We start from the raw sequence: 6,196 nt of genomic DNA on the forward strand, positions 1-6,196 counted from the left end.
CTTGAAGAGGTGGGCTTGAATGTGTTGAAGGAGAGGGCAAGTCTGATGGGTGGTGGAAGGAAATTCCAGAGGGTGGGGGAGGCTCTTGAGAAATCCTGCAGGCACGCATATAAGTCAACTAGGAAATACGCTGGGAAATTAGGCGAAGATCATTTGAGGACAGGAGAAGGCGGCCTGGTATATACCTGTGAATAAGCTCTGAGATTTACTGTACATAGGGGAGGTTTTGTGCACAGATTTATAGGCCAGGCATAGAATCTTGAAATTTATCAGATAGGGAGCCAGTGCAGGGATTTACAGAGGTGGGATGTGAATGCGGAGTGGAGAGAAGAACGATTGAGCCTGGCAGTCGCATTCATAACTGAAAGGGGCAATGCGGTTCAAGGGGAGGCCAGACAGAAGGGAGTTGCAGAAATCAAGGTGGGAGATGAGGGCATGGATGACCAGCTTGGTAAGTGTCCCAGGTCAGGAAGGTGCAGATTTTGGAGATATTGCAGAGGTGGAAATTGCAGGCTCTGGTGATGTTTTGGATGTGGGGGATGAAGGAAAGGGCAAAGTCCAGGGTGACGCCCAAGCACCGGGACTGGGAGGTAGGGCAAGTGGTCATGTTATGGATTGTGAGTAGAAATCTGGGAGGGGTGAAGCAGCATGTGGTAGAAAGATCAGGAGCTCAGTTTTGTTGAGGTTAAGCTTCAGGAACCTTTTACTAAAAGAACACCAACGGTCTATAGTATAAATGTAAAATGTGGATATCTTTAATGATAGAAGAAATGTGACATATACAGTATAAAAATAGTGATTTAAAATCATCTGCGAGCAGCAGAGCTCTGGTAATATATTGCTGGCCAGCAACAATTAATCACACACCATCACACACTGGGCCCACACACACATGATCTGTGCATAGATCTATTGATCTCTAAGGCCTGGAACCCACTAGCAGTACGTTACTGAGCCATTTCTAAGCATTTGTGATTTGAAAAGCTCTTGCTAATGTAATGCTATGGGTGCGATTCCACTTGAGCAGTGTGATTTTATATAAATCCCCCATACCATTACATTAGCAAGAGCTTATCAAAACACTAATGCTGGAGATACACGGTACGTTTGTGCACCGTGTATCGAGCAGCTGATGCCGGGAGCTGATAAAATTCAGCAGGTCCGATGACCCCGCTCGATCCCCGCTGGTGGAAAATGACGGGGAATCGAGCGACTGATAAGGAGCGAGGACGAGCAGGGATCGAGCGTGGACAAGCAGGGATCGACCCGCGCGGACGAGCGGGGACGTGCCGGCATCGAGCCGCCGGCTCGATACCGACACATTATCGCGCCGTGTATGCCCAGCATGACACTTAGAAAAGGCTGCTAGTGGGTTTGAGCCCTAAGGATTGGATGACTCTTGCTTGTTAACTCCTGGGAAATTGGTAATACACTAACAGTTCACAGGTTTAATCAGCAATCTTCATATATCAACCAATTAGACAGCATTAGTGAGCTTTATAAGCATCAGTACTTTTGTCGTAATTGAATCCACATCAATAAAGCAGAAGTACAGGCCAAGATGCACTATATAGATCGATCAACCTGCTTGGCTTTGCAAGTACGGTGCTGACTGTGAGGTAAGGGGTCAAAGTTTAGCTCAATGACGATTTACAGGGGGCAGATTGGACACACTAGGTATTCGCCTGAGGGGCCGAGCTGGAATGGCCCAAAGTATTCGTTGGGTGAATACTTCGGGCCATCTTTAATGAGGAGATGGACTAGTCAAATTCCTGTCGGTAAGAGATTCAGAGTTGTCAGATCATAATACCTACTGTAAGTGACAGCTACACAGGAAGTAAAACAAAAAAATGTGTGTATGTATGTGTACAGTATGTATTTTCAATTTTTACGCTATAGTGCCCCTTTAACCACTATATTGCTATTCCAAATAATCAGTCTGCATATGCTTTTAAATGAAATTATTCAAAAAGAAGCAAAGCATTCCAGGAGCAGCCAATCCATTGTAAAAACTTTAAACTTTTAATATACTTCTTAGTAAAAGGACCACATTGGTAATAAACGGCTAAAAAATTCAAAAAAGTACAAAAACAGTTGATACTTAGCAGGTCACTGCAGATGTATAGAGGTGCGGAGGTGAAGTCGACGGCCGTTTCGCCCCGTAATGAGGGCTTTCTCGAGACCGATATGCTTTTAAATGAAAGTGTTGCATCAGAGAAATTATATGAATTTAGAGGAAATCTCCCTAAAGGCAAACAAAATCTTTTTTTTTTTTTTGACAGCTGTCACCAATACTGAGAACTGACAACATTTTTACCTAAAGCCGTGAGAGGAAGAACAGTTTAGGGAAAATCTCTCTTAAGGTTGCTACATATAAATCCATTGTTTAACTTAAGTTGTATAATGTAAACCAGGGGTCTCAAACTCGCGGCCCGCGGGCCATCTGCGGCCCTCGATACAATATTTTGTGGCCCTCGCCGGCAAAAGCTTCCTTATAGTTCGCTTCAGTGCTCCCAAGTAATCAGCCGCATCCCCACGGCTAAACGGGGCTGCAGAGCCCCCAAATCGCCCGGGGGCAATCCGCCGGCATTTTCTGGAAGGGGCAGAGCTTTCAGCTTCAGCCAGGGGTGCAGCTAAGGTTTTTGTGGTCCCAAGCGGACTGTAGTAAGTGGCCCTATCCTGCTCGTGCGCCACGGCGAAAAATGGGTGTGGCTATCCCGCATAAGTGGGCATGGCCATGACATGTGGGTGGAGCGGGAGGGCGGATTAAGGTGGGGCTGTTTGCGGGGAAAAATGGATGTGGGGTGATTGAGGCGCCCCAGAAGATGGGCGTGGCCATGACATTGTATGGGCGGAGCTTAACCGTAGCACAGCAAATATAGCCAACTATGACCATTAAATAATAAATGCAGCAACAGTTACCCCAGACACCAGAAAATAAAAACGCAATTTGTGCAACATTTCAGCAGAAAACAAACGCAATTTGTGCAACATTTCAACAGAAAACAAACGCAATTTGTGCAACATTTCAACAGAAAACAAACAGAATTTGGGCCACATTTCAGCAGAAATCAAACGCAATTTGGGCCACATTTCAGCAGAAATCAAACGCAATTTGGGCCACATTTCAGCAGAAATCAAACGCAATTTGGGCCACATTTCAGCAGAAATCAAACGCAATTTGGACACATTTTCAGCAGAAATCAAACGCAATTTGGACACATTTTCAGCAGAAATCAAACGCAATTTGGGCACATTTTCAGCAGAAATCAAATGCAATTTGGGCCACATTTCAGCAGAAATCAAACGCAATTTGGGCACATTTTCAGCAGAAATCAAACGCAATTAGGGCACATTTTCAGCAGAAATCAAACGCAATTAGGGCACATTTTCAGCAGAAATCAAACGCAATTAGGGCACATTTTCAGCAGAAATCAAACGCAATTAGGGCACATTTTCAGCAGAAATCAAATTAGGGCACATTTTCAGCAGAAATCAAATGCAATTAGGGCACATTTTCAGCAGAAATCAAATGCAATTAGGGCACATTTTCAGCAGAAATCAAACGCAATTAGGGCACATTTTCAGCAGAAATCAAACGCAATTAGGGCACATTTTCAGCAGAAATCAAACGCAATTAGGGCACAGTTCAGCAGAAATCAAACGCAATTAGGGCCACATTTTCAGCAGAAATCAAACGCAATTAGGGCACAGTTCAGCAGAAATCAAATATAATTAGGGCCACATTTTCAGCAGAAATCAAACGCAATTAGGGCACATTTTCAGCAGATATCAAACGCAATTAGGGCACATTTTTAGCAGATAAACGCAATAAGGGCACATTTTCAGCAGATAAACGCAATTAGGGCTGCAAAAAGAAAAGAATTTACTCACCTGGCACTGGCAGAAGTCTTCTCTCCCCGTCTCCCGGCCGGCTCCTCAGGCGTGCAGTTCCCACGGAGCTCCCTCCCTCCCTCCAATCTCCCGCGCTGATTGAATGCAGGGCTACGGGAAGATGGCCACCCGAAGCCCTGTACTGGAGACATAAATAGTCTCCAGAGCAGGGCTTCGGCGGCTGCCATCTTCCCGTAGCCCTGCTCTGCTCTGCCAGCCCCGCGGGGCTGCGGGAAAACAGTGACGTCACGCCGACGTCACGGAGCCGCCGAGGCCCCTAAGATCTTGAGGCCCCAAGCGGCCACGTGGTCTGCTTTATGCCTCGCGGTGCCCCTGGCTTCAGCTCTGCCCCTCCTGACGTCAATCGCCGCACGGATCGCCGCCTCTCCCCGCCCCTCTCTGTGAAGGAAGAGTGAGAGGGGCGGGCAGAGGCGGCGATGCGCCACGATTGTGAAATTCCTTATGCGGCCCAGCCTCATCCTGAATTTGCCTCCTGTGGCCCCCAGGTAAATTGAGTTTGAGACCCCTGATGTAAACAATTGATTTTATCGATTAATCTAATTTTACACCACGCTCAAAGAGATATTGTATCAAATGTTCTACAAAATCAACTTAGATTTGCTGACCAATAAGAAAAGTTTCACTCAATGTTCCTATCATTTTATCTAAAAATCATAAAAATCAACCAATTAAGTTTTACTGTGTATGACCTATAGTTTTAAGGTGTCCACTAACGACACAATTTGCCAAAAGATCACTTGCAAACAATTCTTTGTAGGATGATTGGAAAAGATCGTTTGTGACCACTGATAGACAAAGATCTCCTAATCCATTATTAATCTGGTTTGATTGGTTAGGAGATTTTTGTCTGTTAGTGGTCACAAGCAATCATTTCCGATCATTCATACGAAAAATAATTTGTAAACGATCTTTCAGCACATAGTATTGTTAGTGACCACCTTCAAATGAGCAATGCTAAATTTAAATACAATAACTTGATTAAATTGTACGGGGTTGATTCACTCCTTATCAAAGATAACCCGCTTTATCAGAGATAGCGCAACTTATCAGAGATAACACGCCTTATCAAAGTTAACACACCTTATCAGAGTAGCCTGCTAATTGGCAATGGCACTCGTCCTGCCCTGAGCCCCTGCGGGTTCGTATCGCTCACTATACTACTCTGATAAAGAGTGTTAACTTTGATAAGGCGTGTTATCTTTGGTAAGGAGTGTTATCTCTGATTAGACGTTCTATCTCTGATAAGGCGTGCTATTTGTCATAGCACAGTTTACTGAATCAACCCCTACATGTGCAGAATCAATTGGTACTACAATTCAATCACAAGGCTGCGTTCACAGTGGTCAGTTGCTTTGTAGAATAATTCTGAATGTCAACTCACTGCCCATACAATGCTTTGGGCCTGTTCACAGTAATGGATCGCGGTATTCTAACTTGCTGCATGCAGGCTTTGTATTAAAGTCTATGGCCAGTCTCCATTACAGTTTACAGTCATTAAAATGCATAAGTTATGCAATTGACCACTGTGAACCTAGCCTCAATGATCACATTATTGATTATTGGTAGTGCCTTTTGTTGATCAGAATAATGGAATTGATTCATCAGTTTGTGATCGAATTATAGCACAATTTGATTGGCTGATGTGCTGTTTCGTTTGAAATTGAGAATTCCTCTTGAACAAAACAACTGAATGTTCCATTTGACCATTTGTTTTATAAAATTGTACCGTTGACGGGCACTGTAACAGGCAGAGGTTTCTAGTCTTCTCTGCAGTATAATAAAGTGGAAACATATGGGTTAGAGTTCCACTTAACAGTCATTCCTCCAAAAACTTTAAAGTGAAAGAGCTGTTCATTTTTGGGGGAGATTTGTAAGGCAAAGGGCCTACAATGTGGCTGCGATACTGTATAGTGTAGTTCAGCTATCTGTACCAATTGTAATTGGGTAATTGTATACTCAACAATCAAGTTGTGCATGATTGCTAAGTGCCACTATCAGCCTGAATAATAACCATCATGTAATTCTGATCAGTTTCTGGCATGTGCTTCCGCGGGCCAAGGCCAGTAGCAAGGGCAAAATCTAATAGGATTTCCTGAAGAAATTGTAAAGAGTAGAGCTTAAGCTTGCATTCTTATCTGATGAAGACAATTAATGTCTTGAAAATTTGACAAGTGCTGATTTTCAGGTTTAGAAAAAAAATGCTACTCACAAGAAATCCAGGTTTGATACCATAAAAAAAAAAAAGAGCCAACAATGGAGTATGGGTACTTCAAGCAAATGG

The sequence above is a fragment of the Hyperolius riggenbachi genome, chromosome 3 (genome assembly GCF_040937935.1).
Source record: "Hyperolius riggenbachi isolate aHypRig1 chromosome 3, aHypRig1.pri, whole genome shotgun sequence".
Classification (NCBI taxonomy): Eukaryota; Metazoa; Chordata; class Amphibia; order Anura; family Hyperoliidae; genus Hyperolius; species Hyperolius riggenbachi.